Source organism: Megachile rotundata, chromosome 9 (genome assembly GCF_050947335.1).
Source record: "Megachile rotundata isolate GNS110a chromosome 9, iyMegRotu1, whole genome shotgun sequence".
Lineage (NCBI taxonomy): Eukaryota > Metazoa > Arthropoda > Insecta > Hymenoptera > Megachilidae > Megachile > Megachile rotundata.
Window position 1 is genome coordinate 10012245 of NC_134991.1, and position 18840 is coordinate 10031084.

The 18840-nt window shown below is 31.5% G+C and overlaps 1 protein-coding gene and 1 long non-coding RNA gene across 5 annotated transcripts in view; one reads left to right on the top strand and one right to left on the bottom strand.

Moving 5' to 3' along the window:
* LOC143265204 (uncharacterized) overlaps positions 1–2689 on the top strand; it is a 263855-nt gene extending 261166 nt beyond the window's left edge. Inside the window, exons 3-4 of the long non-coding RNA XR_013039438.1 lie at positions 1347–1451; positions 2072–2689. This is a non-coding gene — a long non-coding RNA (uncharacterized LOC143265204). The remainder of the gene's footprint in view (positions 1–1346; positions 1452–2071) is intronic.
* Positions 1–18840, bottom strand: part of LOC100876556 (uncharacterized) — a 587948-nt gene that overhangs the window by 376502 nt on the left and 192606 nt on the right. The window lies entirely within an intron of this gene.

The window sequence follows — 18840 nt, forward strand, 5'->3', positions numbered from 1 at the left end:
TTTTCTATTTGTCGCCGCTCTTATCGTTTTTATGTATGAGCAAATATCGGAGGGTAGCTGGCTGTAAGGGCAACGAAACATATCGCCCGAACTAATGGAATTGCTGGCCAGATTAATTCCTAAATTCCGTGAGGGCAGAAGAGCTCGTGCCAGGTCATGGTGAACAAGTGGTGAACACGTTCGCTTTATCGAGCTACTGTCCCTTCACAATATTGGATTGCAGCATATTGTACTATAAAGGAATTTACAACGTCAAATTTATTCTGATATCGATCTTTATGTATGACTATTACTTAACTTCGTGTAACTGATGTTTCAAAGTCAAGGTATACGTTTGTGGGTATCTAAGCAAATTCAAGGACGAATATAGTTGTTATTCTTCGAAGCTTGGATATTTAATTCTGGACATTCACATATTTCGGTATACAGGGTGGCTCGCCACATTTTGCAAAATGTAGTTAGGTTATCCACCCTGTATATTCTTTCGTAAACCCCTAACAATCATAGTACATGAAATTTTTCGAATACATATAATTTAATTGGAGACGAAAGACAACAGCATAATTTACAACTGAATCATAGAACTTCCTTGGACATTGAAAATAATATTAGACATCGAGACATTGAGTAGACGAATTTTTAGGAAAACTGAAATGAACACAAGCACAATATTGAACCTACGCACGTTTTCAAATGATTTTAATATACCAGCTGTCACTAAATTGTGATATCAGCAGGACGACATTTTTTTAAATTGTAAAACTTTGCGTATACAATACAGTATAAAATAAGTATCAAATAGAGCAGAATTTAATTAGGTTTCCCTGTTTTAAGTGTTAAATAATAACAACAGAAATGACTACTGTCAACGCTAAGATGAGAATTTAAAAGGCAAAATGAAGATCAGAATTATGAGGTAGAAATTAGTAGTAAATAAGTTACAATTTGAACATGTCTTTTAATTTAAAAAAAAAAACGTGGAGAAGACTGAAAATTTTTAGTGGTTCTAATTCGATGGACTGTATTTAGTAAATTAAGCAGTTGGTAAATTAAGGAGCGCGCAGGGTTACAATCATAATTAAAGGAGTAGATAATTCAATTGTAATTCTACGAAAGTATGTCCGATGATTCGATGGTCCATTACGAGGGAAATGGAAGGGAAGAAGGGTAAAAAACCGCGGAAAACGAAGGGTAGGAGAATGAATAACTGAAGGACAATTGGCCAAGGCGCAAGATGCGCCTTATTCCGTGGTACTTGGCACCCTGCTACGCGGAGATGTAAATTCAACGACTTTTAAGGACGTTCCCAAGAGGCTATTACAATATATCTTCCGACCGTGTTCCAGGATAGCGACGCCGGTAACGCAGCTTCTCCTGCGGGAAAATGTAATATGCTTTGTGGACCAGCAAGCCTATCTTGTATACTCGGCTGCAATGTAGGCCTTCTTTCGGTATGTACATTGTACACGTACGAGAAGAATTTCGGAACTTTGCAAAATTTCATAATTATACATTTTTAAATCATTGTTTAAATTTCCTCGTTTGTGAATTAAATTTAATTTCCTAAAAATTAAATTAACTTAATTTTAATTAATTTTAATTAAGTTCATTTCCTAAAAATTTCGAATTTCTCGTTTTCCGTATCTCAACATTTTTGTATTTTCTACGTGTTCTAGCTTACTCTGCAAGTTCTCAATATTTCGAATATACAAAATTCAAAAATTATCAACTCTTGAATTTTTCACATTTCCAGAATAACTGAATTACCACAGATGTAATTTTTTAACTTTTTAGTTTTCTAATTCTTTAAATTTCCAATACTGCCAAATTTTCAGTTATTCAATTTTTCGAATTTTCAGAATTTACAATTTTTCAAATACTTGTTTCTTTTGTATGTTGCTTGTTTGCTGTTTTTCACATAATTGAATCGTTCCTACATTGTATTGCTTTATGAAATAAATATTTTTGCGTTCTTGATATAACTTTATTACGTCACTTCAACCAGAAATCTCCTCACCTACAACTCCATAAAAAATACAAAAGAAAATTTACCGTATTTTCTTAATTTCAGTTCCAGCTACACATAATGCAGATAACAAGAGATCGTTCCTCAAATTTTCGATCGTTTTCCTTTTTCATTTTCAACCACCAGCTGCTTGAACGCGCCACCGTGAATCCCGCGTGGATTTTCCGCGAACAGGAGAGAAAAAAAATGCTAGCTCGTGTTCTGAACAACCCTTTTCCTCTCATTTAAGAGAGACTCGAGAGCGAACAACGTTCGAGTGAAGAGTACGCGAAGATACGGTTTTACAGGTCGACTGTCTTTTAAATTGTGACACGATAGCCCTTCGAGGGGATCGATGGAAGTCTGCAGCATTTTTAGACGCGAAGTAAAACGAGAGATATGTTAAGTGGATCTACATTTAATTTCCACCGACGTCATAACGCGGAAAAGTACGATTTTTTTGTACATATTATTTTCTTGCATGCTGGTCGGAGACTATGTACATTCGGCTATGTGGGTCTCCTCTTATTAATTATGAGGAGAGACACTTAGGTCAAGAAGAGACTTTCACGGTTCATTTTCGATTTTCGGGAAATTATATATGTTGGGTCGTGGGCTTTCGAAGTTGGAAATTTAAAAAATTCAGAACTTAACAATTTGGTGACGCATAAGATTGGAAATTTCAAGATTCATATTAACTTGTGAATTTTTGAATTTTTATATTTCTAAAATTTCTGAATTTCAGAAGTTCTGCATTCCAGAATTCCAAAATTCTAGAGTTCCAAAATTCCAGAATTCCAAAATTCCAAAATTCCAGGATTCCAGAATTTCAAAATTCCAGATTTCGAAATTTCCGGAATTCCAGAATTTCAGAATTTCAGAATTCCTAAATTCCTAAATTCCTAGATTCCTAGATTCCCAGATTCCGAAATTCTAAAATTCTAGAATTCCAGAATTCCAAAATTTCAAAATTTCAAAATTCCTAAATTCCTAGATTCCCAGATTCCGAAATTCTAAAATTCTAGAATTCCAGAATTCCAAAATTTCAAAATTTCAAAATTCCTAAATTCCTAGATTCCTAGATTCCTAGATTCCTAGATTCCTAGATTCCCAGATTCCCAGAATTCCAAAATTCCAGAATTCCTAAATTCCTAGATTCCTAGATTCCTAGATTCCTAGATTCCTAGATTCCCAGATTCCCAGATTCCAAAATTCAAAAATTCTTAAATTCCTAAATTCAAAAGTCCTCGAACTTAAATTCCGAAATTCCTAAGTTCGTAAATGCCTGGCTACTTAGATTCCTAAATCCCTAGATCCCTAGATTTCTAAATTCCTACACCCCTAAGTTTATAAAATTGATAACAATTTAACTATCAAATAACCAGTCTTTAAAATTTAAATATTTCCACCCCATCAGTTCCTAAACTTGAAAAATCACCAATGTCAAATTAATCAAGTTCCAAATTTCTGAACTTCCGAATAACCGAACTTAAAAACATGCGAAATTATAAATTTATAACCCTTCCGATATTTAACCCTTTAACTGCCTTTAAAGTTAATTTAATTTAATCTCAATCTAATTTTAATCTAATCTTACACTGAATTAATATATTCCATTTTAAAAAATGTCCTTTTATATTTATTTTATTCTCATAGCATATAAACCACAGCCGTTATTTGATATTAGTAAAATAAGCTCGTTGTTTATACACCCTCAGGCTATAATTTTAGCATGTGGTTTACAAACCGCACTCGCAGTTAATGGGTTAAAGAATTCCTTCTGACGTTAAATTACACCGTGAATTACTGTAATTACCAAAATGATATTACACAGTTTGAAAATACCCAAGTTTCCAAATGTTGTAATCTTGTATATTTTGAAAATAAATTTAGCGACGCAATGTTCCCCAGACAATTCTAACGTGCTCGCCGGTCTACCGTTCACGGTTTTATGGCCAACTGTGATAAACGTTCGAAACGACAAAATTAGTCCCTGAAGAATTGTATCCAAGGATAGTTGACCGTCTACGGGAAATTCCCGCGATTGATACACGTGTTTAAGGTACGTTACAATAGCACACGTGTGGAAATGTTCTGCGAATGTAGCTAAAATCCTGAAGGACTGGAACAATGAAAGGGGAAAACCGAAATGGGATTCCCAGTGGTAACAGTAAAGCAAATACCTTTGTCACGTACGTATCGCTTTGACCATTAAATAACTAACATCGTTTGTACAAATTGTTTAAATTGATAATACGTGTTCTACAATTTTCTGGTTCATTATTTAGCACACGAATCTAATTATTGGTATAAAGTGAGTATTGGAAGTGACCTGGAAACACTTCTCTTTATTATAAATTTTGTCTACTTTAGTAATTTTTGTATTATTTATTATACCGATCACATTCATTTATTATAAACTGTAATCGACTTTTATTATTGCATGATACACTCTAAGCTGTGAGCTACAATGCTTATATGGTTACACATGTGTGAATATGTAAAATGGTAGAAAATATTATTTTTTCTATTTCTATATTGCAGAGGTACAAATATTTTTATCTTCCATGTAAATAAAACTATATGATGCACGTCTAATTTCCGGATAATAATGTCACAATTTAGTGTTAATATTTTATGTAATTTATACGTATCGTTCATGTGTGAACATCATGTAAATATAATGTTATATGTGATAAGCATGTCCAGTTATTTAATAATTATTCAAATTAATAAATATTCAGATATTCAATAGACAAGCTATTAACATACAAGTTAGATGAATTTCAATCTATCAAATTGAAAATTAAATTGCTATTTAAAAATTGAGCTATTAACTTAAAAATGAAATTGAATAAAATCTAGCAATTTAAAAGTTGAACTATCAATTTAGAAGTCAGATTAACTTGAATACAGGTATTTAACAGTTAAGCTATTAATGTAAAAATTAGATTAATTTAAATCTACCAGACTGAAAATTAAATTGCTATTTAAAAATTGTTCAATTAATTTAAGAATTAAATTGAGTAAAATCTAGCAACTTAAAAATTGAGCTATCAATTTAGAAGTTAGATTAACACAAATACAACTATTTATGGTAATAATTAAGTTATTGCTTAACAAGTCAGACTAATTTAGATTTAGCAAATTGAAAATTGAATTGTTATTTAAACCTTGAGCTACTAATTTAAAAATGAAATTCACTCAAATTTGGTGATTTAAGAATTCAGCTATTAGATAATTAAATTAAATAGCTTCTTCGAGATAAAAGTATTCTTCACGCTGTTTGTGTGCAAACTTCCCAAGATGTATAACTAGTATTCAGTGATAAATTGTTCTATATAATTTATAAAGTATACTAGTTAGAGGCACACGTAGGCGTGAGTCACGTTCATACTTTCGATCAGAAAAAAGGAGATAGAAAAGAAGTTTCCCGCTAAGAGTTTAAAGAACTGAGAAGTTGGAAGTAAAACTAACGTAAAATCCGGCAAAATAGCAATGGTGTATCACAACTTCTACTATAACGTCCAACTTTTCTTCCTCCTGTTGGTTAAACGTACATTCGTGTTTTTAAAGCAATGTACCTCAACTGTTTAATCTATTATTTAATTCCTTAAAATGAATTCAAAATAATTTCATTACAAAGTGGTATATTCCTAAAGAAATTCACGTTGCTACATTTAAAAAACAAAAATTAATGTTGTTATGGTTTACAGAAATTTCATACTGTTTTAACAAAATTTTATGTGATGAATCGAAAAGAATTTTGTATAATGTTTCAAAAAAATTGTATGCAATATTCCAATAAAATTTATGATGTTTTTAAACAATTGTAATAATTTAACATTGTTATATTGCACAAAAGTCTTTACAATGAATACTATAGTATACGTGTATATAATGTCCCAAAACAATTTAGGGGTGGCCGTGGTTTTCTATCAAAAATGAAACGAAAATGCAATAACAGTGGAAAAACGCTGTAATCAATGTCCAATGAATAACGTAGTAGACAATTTTAATCTCCACGTTATGCTTTTAATTTTCAGCGCAAGTTTATGGATGTTATAATAAATTGAGTTTCGGGAGGCATGATAAATCGGACAAATTGGGTATCGAGTTGTACGGAAATGTTCGGACAAACAAGTTTCTCCTTAACGACTAATTCGAATTTAATTTGAAGCTCATTACTGAAGCTAATTTTGAAATATGTTCGTCATTCTATAACGGACAAGCATGGATAAATGAGATTAAACTTTGACGTAGATATAAAAACTTTATCTTAACATTAATTTATTGATAAAAACTTTATGTTAATTTTCGTATTTTTATATTTCGATACGTGTTAGCTGTCATAATTTCATATTTTCACAGTTTAATTTTTCAATACTCTTGTATTCTTGAATTTTCAAATTTTCGGTTGTTCAAATTTTTGGATCTTTTTATTTTCAAAGTTTTCACGTTGCAAAGTTGGATATGTGAGATTTCCAAACTTAAACATTTAGAGACTTAAAAGTTACAGAAAAGTTTGCGTAAAAACCCAAAATTTAAAAGAAATGAAATTTTTAACGTAAATATAGTCAAATATGGTAGTTCAGAAATTAATCTACAATTTACAAATTAAGATATTACTTTAGAAATTAGGTTAACTTAAATCTAGCAATTTAAAAATTAATTTAGGAGTTCAAAAAACTCAAATTTAACTATTCAATGATTAAGCTATTAATTTAGAAATTTGGCAAATTAAATTGCTATTTAAAAAATCAGCTATTAACTTAATAGTTAAGTTACCTCAAATCTAGCAATTTAAAAATTAAGCTATTAATATAAGCTTTTAATTTACAAATAAGATTAATTGGAATGTAGCAAATGAAAAATGGAATTGTTATTTAAAAATTAATTTATCAATTTAAAAATTAAATTGTCCCAAATCTAATAATGTAACAATGAAGCTATTAATTTACAAATGAGATCAATTTGAATCTAGCTATTTAATAATTAAGCTTATATTTTACAAATTAACTAAATTTAAATCTACCCATTTGCGAATATTTGAACCCACAAATTTCGAAATATTTTGAAGCAGCAATGTCAAAATCTAATCACATAAAATAGATAAGTCTGAAATTTTCTGAAGAATCAGAAGAAACTAATAACCAGACAATCATCGTGCACAATAAAAGTCTATTACAAATATGAGATATTCTTCGAGCGTCTACTTACATTTTGAAGAAATTTCACAAGAAATACTGCAGAAAAAATTTAATAAACGCAGCTGGGAATTCCACTTAAAACGTCCTTCCTTCTTAGGTGCAGAACCCGTTGTTTGAAGTCGATGTGTAGGAGAAACGCGATTGTTAAAAAGAAAAGACAAAGCAAAATGCAGTTCGTTCCGTGTTTCCATCAGAAAAATTACGAGCTGGTGACACCGCAGGAAAATAAAAAAAAGGCAGGATGGAGCAATGAAAAAGGAGACGGGAATAATGGGAACGTCGACGAGAAGGTGGTGAAAAACTGGTAAAATTGAAACAGAAGGAAAGGAATCCTCGGAAACAAGAAACATCGCAAACAATGAAATATAAAATTTAATAAATTTGAGCGAACGAAACCTGAACCCAGAAGTCAAGCTTAAGAAAACAAAAAGAGGTTCAACAAGAGAATTCACAGGACCGTGCACACCCCTTTTTCCTCGAGATGTCGTGAATGAACAGTTCTGATTTCACGGATTTTATTTGTTCTTTAAAGCTACATAAAAAAATGAAACATTAATTAGTTCTGGGAAAGGTACGTGAAAAAGTTATGATCGAATTTTTAGATTTTTCAGGTTTCGTTAATTTAAGTTTAAAAATTGAGGAATTTGGGAATTAGGAGAGTTTGTAGTAATGCAGAAATTTAATTTCGTAATAATTTGGTTAGGTTTTTCATAATTTAGGATTTTGATAATTTGATAATTTAGTAATTTGGATGGTGGAAATTTTTAAATTTGGAAAGTTGGAAATTTACAAAACTTAGTACTGTAAACATACTTTATTCTTAAATTTTCCTGAATTTTTAAATTTCCCGAATTTACCGAAATTCCAAATTTTACGGAATTTTATACATTTGCCCCACTTTTCAAAATTTACAAATTTCCTAATTTTCCGAAATTTCCATATTTTCGCCATTTTACAAACTCTTCAAATTTTCGAAATTTTCCTATTTTCTCAATTTTCACAAATTTTCCATTATCTTTCTTACTTTTCAAAATTTACAAATTCTCCTATTTCCGGCATTTTACAAATGTCCAAAGTTTACAGACATTTGAATTTTTCCAATTTTCTCAATTTCTCCAATTTTTCAAAGTTTCGTTATTTTCCAGGTTTTTAAAAATTCACAAATTTTATCATTTTTCGACATTCTCCTGTTATACTATTTTTCTACTTTTATTTCCGAATTTTACAAATTTTCAATTATTCTTTAAAAAACAAAAGTTTAAGAACACAAAAAATTTCACAAATGAAAATTACAAAATAGTTATGCCAGATTATAGTTTAGTTTACATTAGCTTCTCGTTAAATTACCACAGGTTATATCGCCAAATTACTACAATAACGTAATACTGCATGCCTGCATATGCCAGAAACTTAATTATCGCGTTTATCTTCAACAAAGGAAAATTTACGTCAAATTTAAGCTACCTTGATATATTCCTTATAATAACACCACCGTAACGTGTTTGAATTAAATTAGTTAATTGACAAGTAAAATATACCCGTCGACGATTGCGGTTTTCATTAATCACCAAAATTATTCTCCCAATTATAAACATATGCATAATTGCTCATAGAACAACAATTACGAATTAATGATTGATAATCAGACAGTAATATACGATGCAAAGCATACTCGCTAAGTTATCCACGTGTTACGAATCCAATTTCATCAATCGTATCCAATAAATGCAATGACCGATCGCCGTGCGATGCTCCGTTCGAATAATTTCGCGTTCATTAAGTATACTGTGGTCCGAACGTGTCAACATACACTTCGAAACGCGTTGTTCCGCGCTGTAAACACTATCCATCAACGATTCTGTTAATTTACGCAATTATCTCGATAGTATCGATGTCGGTAAAAGACGCGGTAACTGAAATGCATCGTTCGCTTGTAAACTGCAATTTTAGGTCGTTACGTAGTTTCATAACGATTACCGCTTATTCTCATTTGGTTATTGATTTTTAATTATAGTCTTCATACAGGAAGTTTTTTGGAAATTTTGTTATGAAACTTTATTGCCAAAAAATGAGTGATTATAGGTATAAAATAATAATTTGCAAATTGGTGAAGGTTATTTTTCCTTGATAAAGTACGAAAATTCTGGGGATATTTGGAGTCTCTTTTTTGAGTAAATAAAGTATGTGATATATCTATTTGATAATATGCATATATGTATACTTATAAATGATATATGTAAAAGGTATCTCAATAGTGCAAATGAATTTAAGATCTTTTATCCGAAACGTTTCTGAAATAATTATTAGAGAATGTCATACATTTTTTGAGGAAAAATGTTCTATTAGTAAAAAGTTCACCCATTTTAGAAAATTTTATATATTTTCAAATTCGCAAATTTCTAAATTATAGACCTCCCAACTTGTCAATTTTATTAATTCAATTTCCAACACTTTTTTAATTTTTTATTTATTTTCAATATCTACAAATTAATAATAAAATTTCCAATTAACCAAATTTCCAAATTCCTAAATACAAAAATTTCTAAATTCTGAAATTTCTCAAAATCTCACATTTCCCAACTTCAAAAACTCTTCCATTATCTAAACATTGCATTTAAAAAATTCTCAAAATTCTTACAAAAAATATGACTTAAAAAAAAGAAAAAAATAACAAATAATTCAATACAACGCTTTCAAGATGATAATAAATTCATAGTGCGTGCATTAAATTCCATTTTCATACGATTCGTCCAACAGAGGGAGCGTTAATCAAGTGAAATATATTAAAAGATAAAGTGCAATTAAAAAAGTTCTGCTCGTGGTGAAGCTTTTTACGGTGAATTACGCGGAATTAAATACACCGTTTGATAGATAATTTCAAAGGGGGTTGCATTTAACACTTTCAGTTGTGTGTTTCCTCGCTTCTCGAGAATTCGATGAAAAATTAATCATTTCCTATCTGTGCCGCGCGCGTACCGTATTTCAATGCTTCCGTTTCAATAATTTCACGACGAATACGAAATTATTAGACACCTGAATTGCCAGCTGAACGAAACGTATCGTTCGCGAGACACAAATATGCGTCTATGTGTACGTGATTACCGTTATGATAAGAACGAGCACATGATTTATCAGCACGGTGCAGTTTCCATTTTACTCGCGAATACGCATGAAAACAGGTGCCAGATATGAGTGGAACTGAATACATTGATTTTACTGCAAACTGTTCTGTTTCAACGTATTTGCTCTTGCTTTGAAAGGTCTGCGTGACAATTCGTTTCATTGTATTTTATGTCGACTAAACATGCGCCTATGATAAAAATTGCGAGCTCGAAAGTGGCAATTAGACATTTAGATATGATATGCGTGATTGGTGAAATTGAAAAATAGAAATATGATATATGCAAAGAATATGGGGATGTTTTAGAGCGATTCTTAGAGTAGTTTGTTATTCGATTGTGTAGAATGTTTGAAAAGTTTGAAATTTAATCGGGGAACTTGTGAAATTTATAGTGTGCCTTATGACTTTATGACTCTGTAATCGATCGATTGGAAAATTAATAGAGAATGGAAAACATATCTTTTATCGTCTTAGTTTTTGACATGATTATGTAAATTATGTGTGAAAGAAAGAACATACAGTTTGTATAACATATGATATATATTATACATTAATTATACATATGGTTCGTATTATCTTATGAATTTTGTTCATATAATTCGAATAAATTATAATCGTACAGATTATGTACATATAAATCAAATTATACACATGTCTCAGTATATGAATATTAAAATTTAATATGAAATATTAAATATTAAAATATGAAATATGAAATACTAAAATTTGTTACTGAAAACAATTAAAAATAGTACACATCATAGAAACTATATTTAAACCTATCAATAATTCCAATCAATAAATTGATAACTGCCAATATGTAAACCCTAATTTACTAAATAGTGATACCATGTCAACCGGTGACAGAAATAATTTAATATATGAATGTCATATTTAAATTCACGTGTTCATGTACTACCATTAAATTGATTACCAATAATAAAAAATATGTGTTTGCATTTTAATTACAAATGTTATCACAAAGTAATTAATCAACGTTATACGCGATATCACCTGACAGTTTACTCGAGAAGGTTACTGTTCAGAATGTAATATAATATGAAATACGTACATCAAGATTATTAAAAACATTTTTCTTTGGTGAAATACGTACATGAATGGCTTAAAAATTTTTAAATTAAATTTACTGTAAAATGAAACACACACATGAAAATCACCAAAAGTTAACTTTTAATTATAATTATCTTAATTCAGAGTAAAATTATTTTAGTTAATATTTCCTCTTTTTTGTCCTCCTAAAAAAACAATTCTATCATTCATTAACGCAACCGAAATTTCATATGTGTCACCTTAATAGTACAGATTTGTCGTCTCATTTGAAATTTCTAAAACACAGTTGAGTATTAACGAACAGGAATCGCAAATATATTAGCGAATTCAATAATTAAGAAGCTGCATCGTGTTGAAATATCAGCTATATCCAATTATGTTTCAGCGGTGAATTCGTCACAGTGAATTTACGCGCGAACAAATACGAAAATTGGGCGCGCTTTCAAATCCCAACGAAAGACGAGCTGGCTGAACAATAGGTAAATGCACTTCCGCGAGGCGTGGAACACTAAACCTTTGCCAAGCAGCGGGACTCGTTGAATCGGGAATCGTGAAACAGCCAGCAGAACGGAGTGGAAATGGAAAAGCATGGAAACGAGGTACTCTCCTGTTCGTGGAACTTTTCTTCCCAAAAAGAACGCGTAAGGCAAACGGCCACTTCGATTCTAAGCGAACTTTGTAACACGCTGGGAACATGTTCTCTTTCGTCCTCCTTCTACCTGACTTGATAATTCTATCTTGTTGCAGCGTTGCTGAGTGTTAGAACATTACGTACGATCCTGCAATTTCTATCTGACAAAAGGAATAGTTTCTTCGGTAATATTAATACTGATTCAGTAATTTACGAATCTTGAAACGCAAGTATTAAATGTGTTTAATATCAAGAGGTACAAAGTTTTCTGTATCAAAATTTTTGGCTACTAACTTTTCTTATTTTTCATTTCGTCGTTTATTAATTATTCAAATTTATCAATTTCCAATTTCCGGTTATGGATTTCATAATAAACGGTTTCTCGATTTCCGATTTCCTGAGTATCGATCTGTCAATTTCCTTAGTACGGATTTCCCATTTCACGAATTCCCGATTTCCAACTATTTGGATACTAATTTCCCGATTTCTGATTTCTAGATTACCGATCTTCCTATTATCGATCTCTCTATTACAGATCTTCCAATTACCAATTACACGATGACTGATTTCCCAATTATGGGTTCCCTGATTACCGATCTCCCGATTACAGATTTCATGATGACCAATTTCACGATTACCGATTTCACGATGACTAATATCGCGATGATCGATATCACGATTACCCATCTTCCCATCTTCCGATTACCGATCTCCCAAGTACCGATTTCCCGAGTGTACCGATCTTACGAGTGTACTGATCTCCCGATTACCGATTTCCTGATTACCAATCTCCCCATTTTCCGGTTACCGATCTTCCGATTTCCCGATTACCGATTTTCCGAGTACCGATCTCCCAAGTACCGATTTCCCAAGTACCGATCTCCCAAGTACCGATTTCCCAAATACCGATTTCCCAAGTACCGATTTCCCAAGTACCGATTTCCCAAGTACCGATTTCCCAAGTACTTATCTCCCAAGTACCGATTTCCCAAATACCGATTTCCCAAGTGCCGATCTCCCAAGTATCGATCTCCCAATTACCGATTTCCTGATTACCGATCACTCGATTACCGGTTTCCTAATTACCGATCTCCCGATTACCGACTTTATGATGACCAAATTTTCAATTTTTAGTCTAATCAGTTTTCGCATGCAGAACTCTAGAAATCTAGAAATCCCAGAATCCGACAATTTGAAACTACAGAATTATCAAAATTAAATAATTTCAAAGTTAAACATTTTCAAAACATCAAACTTACGAACTTACGAACTTACGAACTTATAAATTAATCGATATAAAGGTATTTACGACATATTAAGTAAATTATATTTGCTTGCATTCTAAATCTTATTGCTTCATTAAAAAACAGTGAAGAGAATATTTTGATCATTCGTTTCACGCATATCTAGTTGCCAATAAAATGTTAGAAAATTTGAAAAATGAAGTACGTGACCCAATCGAACCTTTGGCTGCAGAGAGGCGAAAATAGAACAACCCGACGAAATATTTGCAAAATGGGGCAATCGATTATCTACCACGGTGCAAAAATACTGCAAGAAAAATAGATTGCGTATTCTGCACAATACTGTAAAATCTACTGTTTAAAAAGCACATTATTTTCTAGTTACCAGAAAAATGCAAATTCACATTATCCTTATCTCTCTGTCTAACGAAACTAATTTACAGACGTTTGTAAATTATTTTCTCGTTAAACGTGCAAGGAAACGAGTTCCATTACGATACACGACCTCACGTTTTACGAAAATTGCTAGAAATCACTTTGCTAAAAAATTCGCTGGCGATAAAACTTTCATGGAAGATTTAAACGCAAATACATAAATCGGAAGGTAAGATATGAAGCGGCATCATGAGCTGGAAACAAATTCACAAATTTTTAAATAATATAAGCTTTACAATATTTAAATTTTTAAATTTTAATAACTTTAAAATTTTTTAATTTTGTAATCACAGTTTTTAAGTTTTTAAGTTTTGAAGTTTCCAGATTTTCAAATTCTCAAGTTTCGCAATTCTCAAATTTCCCAATTATCAAATTTCCTAATTCTCAAATTCCCCAATTCCCAAATTTCCGAATTCTCAAGTTCTCCAATTCCCAAATTTCCCAATTCTCAAATTCCCTAATTCTCCAATTTCCCAATTCTCAAATTTCCCAATTCTCAAATTTCCCAATTTCCAAATTCCCAAATTCCCCAATTTCCAAATTCCCTAATTCCCAAATTCCCCAATTTCCAAATTCCCTAATTCCCAAATTCCCCAATTCCCAAATTCCCAAATTCCCCAATTCCCAAATTCCCCAATTTCCAAATTCCCAAATTCCCCAATTTCCAAATTCCCTATTTCCCAAATTCCCCAATTCCCAAATTCCCCAATTTCCAAATTCCCCAATTCCCCAATTCCCAAATTCCCCAATTTCCAAATTCCCCAATTTTTAAATTCCCCAATTCCCAAATTCCCAAATTCCCAAATTTCCAAATTCCCCAATTCTCAAATTTCCACAATCTCAAATCCACAAATTCAGAAATGATCGAAATCTGAAAATCTGAAACTTAAAAAATGCCAAACTTCCAAATTTCCAAGTTCACAACGATAACCATTGATACACGAACACATGAATGTCAAGGGTTGAAACAACCGCAGAATATAGAACAAGGCCATAAAGCAAAAAGTAAAACTCATTCGAACTTCCTCAATTTTCACATCCTTCTCAACGAGAAAAATACTTGCTCTCAGGATTGGAGCAGAATAAATCGACAACTTTAAAAAGCACGATCTGCTTTCGTCCGTACACTTATCCAGAACGGTCGACAAAAACCTCCCAACCTATTTTCTCGCAAGTATCTCAGTAATTTATCTACCGTAAAATATCAACCCTGGTATTTCGTTCAGATATGATCTTAACGATACTGTTAGCGTCCGGTAGCCAAGTGAAAAACAGCAACGAAACACTGACTGGTGGCACAATTAAAACGACAAGGGTTTCTATCGAATAGTACAAATTATTCCAGTTTACAGAATATAGCCGAACCATAGCCGATAACAGAAACTATTAACAGCGTTTAATAAACATGTCCATAGCATAAAGGGTTAACATACACGTTCATATCTCAAAGGACTTTGAATCTCACAAACACATTGATGGCGTAAAGGGTTTGCAAAATTTTCTAAACACATTAATGTCACAAAGGGTTTGCAAAATTTTCTAAACACATTAATGTCACAAAGGTTTGCAAAATTTTCTAAACACATTAATGTCACAAAGGGTTTGCAAAATTTTCAAAACACATTAATGTCACAAATGTTTGCAAAATATTCTAAACACATTAATGTCACAAAGGATTTACAAAATTTCATAAACACTAATGGCACAAAGGGTGTTTCCTAAACTCGCATTCCTCTCACACCGAAAGGAAAATCGTACCCCTCGATTTTCCCGCCGCTTTCTCCGGTTCTTTAAAACCTGTCCCATACCAGAGACCTCTATTGACAACGATTTATGGAGATACCGGCAACTTTTCGAACCAATCACGGTTTCCGTGTCCACGATCGCGCCAATTATAATAAGAATTTACGAGCGATTCGACCGACTGGCCAGGCTATCGATAAAACCCTATCAAAAAGGGCGCGAGAGGCTCTCCTCTCGATTTCTCGTTATCCCTCTCCGTTTCGGAACGTCGCCTCTCCTTTCTTCTCTCGCGAAATGTCCGATGGATTTACGAGGATAATTACGCGCTTCCTCCGTTGGCTATTCGTCGCTTCTTTGTAGTAAGCCGACCGAACCGTTCGCTGTCTCCAATTTTCATTATTCTTATTCCGCTTCCGTTTGTCGCTCGTGGTGTCTTACCGAACAGTTTGCCCGACTTTTTCCCCCGATGCTCCGGAAATATTTGCTCGACGTTCAGTCTGCGGAAGCTTGGTATCTCGACGCTGGATGCTCAATGGGGTTTCTGTGTTATTGCGAATCGGTCGATGGACTGCTATATTACAATGGAGTTCTTAGAGATTACGGGGATCGGCGTAGATATTGATATTATTTTGGATATTGAATGTTCAAATATATGGATTTTCGGATCTTGGGAAGTGTGGCAATTTTGAGAGTTTTGGAAATTTGCTGAATTTTGGGGATTTCTAGAATTTTGAGAAGTCTGGGAATTTTTGGATTATTGGAGTTTTGATAATTTTAGGAACTTTGAGAATTTTGAGATTATTGGAAATTTTGACAATTTTAAGAACTTTGTGAACTTTAAAAAGTTTGAGAATTACAAAAATTACTAGAATTTAAAAAGTTTTAAGAATATTGAGAAATCTAGGAATTTTGAGATTATTGAGGATTTTTATAGTTTTAGGAACTTTGAAAGATTTGAGAACTTTGAGATTATTGGGGGTTTAGACAATTTTAAGAACTTTGAGAATTTTGAGAATTATAAGACCCACAAGAATTATTAGACTTAAAGAATTTTAATAATTTTGAAAATCGTGAGAATTTTGAGATTATTTTGGTTTTGACAATTTCAGGAACTCTGAAAATTTTAAGATTATTAGGGGTTCTAACAATGTTTGCAACTTTGAGAATTGTAAGAATTACAAGAATTATAAGAATTTAAAGAATTTTAAGAGCTTAGAGAATTACGAGAATTTCGCCAATTTTGAAAATTGAAAGAAAATATAAACAATTTAAAACTTACAGTGTTCCAAGAATTTTTACGATTTGTAAAAAACATAGAGAATCTAAAGAATTTAGAAAATTTCAAGAATTTAGAGAGTTTTTAGAATTATGAAAATACTGAAAATTTTCAATATTTTGAAAACTTACGAAATTTTGAGAATCTTGAAAATTTAATGAATATAGAAAGTTTGAAACAGTTAAAATATAAACCCTGTGAAATAAAAAATTTGATAATTAGGTGATTTAAATATTTCGAAGTTCTAGAATTTGAAAATTTCGAGTCGAATAAATTAAAATGGAAATTGGAAAATATAATTATCTGAACATTTAACAATTTTGTAATATACAAATCTGTCACTCCAAAAATGTACATACAGTAATTAAATTCATAAATTTGAAAATCTGACAATTTACTAATTTTTCATATCCAAGAATAGAGAAGTTGAAAAATGAAAGTACTTGAGAATTTCCGTGTATCGAAATCTATAAGATTTAAAAATGTGTTAATTCGAAAATATTATCTACTATCGAACGGTCAGTGCCCTATTTGCCCCACGCTAATGGCAGTACTGCCCCTCGAATCACAGGAAATCGACGCGAACTTCGACTCCGACGGTGTCTACTACGGTGAATGGAGTTATTAATCTTGTCGAATGGCTACGCGTTCAATCGATCCATTTCTGTCGACTGGATGAAGCCGAAACATATAGGATTAAATTAAGCATGGTAGGTACTGTTATTTCATTGATTACTGCTGGCGCAGTAAAATTAACCCTAGGATGCTTAATAACCACTTATATTTCGATTTAAATTAGATTATAAAAGACTCTACTAAAATTAGATTATAAAAGTAACTACATAATGAATAATATACCAGTCTATTCAATGATTTATTTCAACGGTTAACATTAGATGTTATCTAATTTTGACAAGTTTCTTAATTTTCATGACTGAAAATGGGAAATCTAAGATTTAGGATTAAAGGTAGGCTATCAAGGAACGCTTATGCCAACACTTATATTTTGTCATTAAAATTTGTTATTGATTATCAGAAAAAGACTAACTTCGAGAAAAGCTTGATATTACTATAATTTTATTGTTAATTATAAGTTATATTTAAATTAACTTTAAAATGTTATTATTTAAAATAGTATTAAAATATGATATTATATATTAAATTCATAATTTTATTTATATGTAAATTTGTGACCACCTGTGTAAAAAAGGACCTCTTACACATAGTAAATAAATATTTCATTTTCAAAGTACAACAATAACATTTTATTCGTCGAAAATTTTATTGAAATGTTACGTCGAACAATATATTGCTTCAATTCCACATTTAATTTTCGAAGCACAAATACGTTCTTTTATTTCAAAAAATAATTTTGAAAATATTTTGCATTTCAGATAATAAAATTATGAAATACTAGTGCAATTTTACCTATTTATATTCCAATCATAATATTGGACGAAACATTGAATATAATTAGTTTCTTGATTACGTTTCATCGTAGTATTCAGAATCCGTTCAGGTTTCAACATTTATCCAATCAATGTTTTAATGTGCATAAAGGTATATAACTGAGCGAAATTTGATAATGTTATAATTGTATGCAAATATTAATAAATGCCGCTGATTTCGAATTTTGGAACATGGAAGATGAAATAATAATCTACATTCCGATGTTATCTGAACGCAAAAGAAAACCGATGTACAGATATTTCTACGAGGTGAAAGATCCATCAAATATTACGTGATTATCCGATAACACGAAATATTTTCCTGAAGAGGAATGTGCTCTTCGATCATCTACGCCAAGAAAAAGATTATTTTCTTGGACAAAAATAAAAAATTCATTTCCCTGATACAGCTTCATTTACAACAAGAACATACATCTTTTTGCATTATGAAACTTCTTCATCACGTTTTACAACCTTCAATTTCACAAAAAAAGAGAAATGATCTTCCTATGTAAAAAATTACAAGTAGAAACTGCAAGGCTACCTTTTTGCTGAAGTATCATGTGAAGCAAAGATATAACATTACACATTGTACCCGTGCATAATTATTTCTGAGAACTTCTGTAATTCCACGTCTCGGTTAGCCAAAGATCATT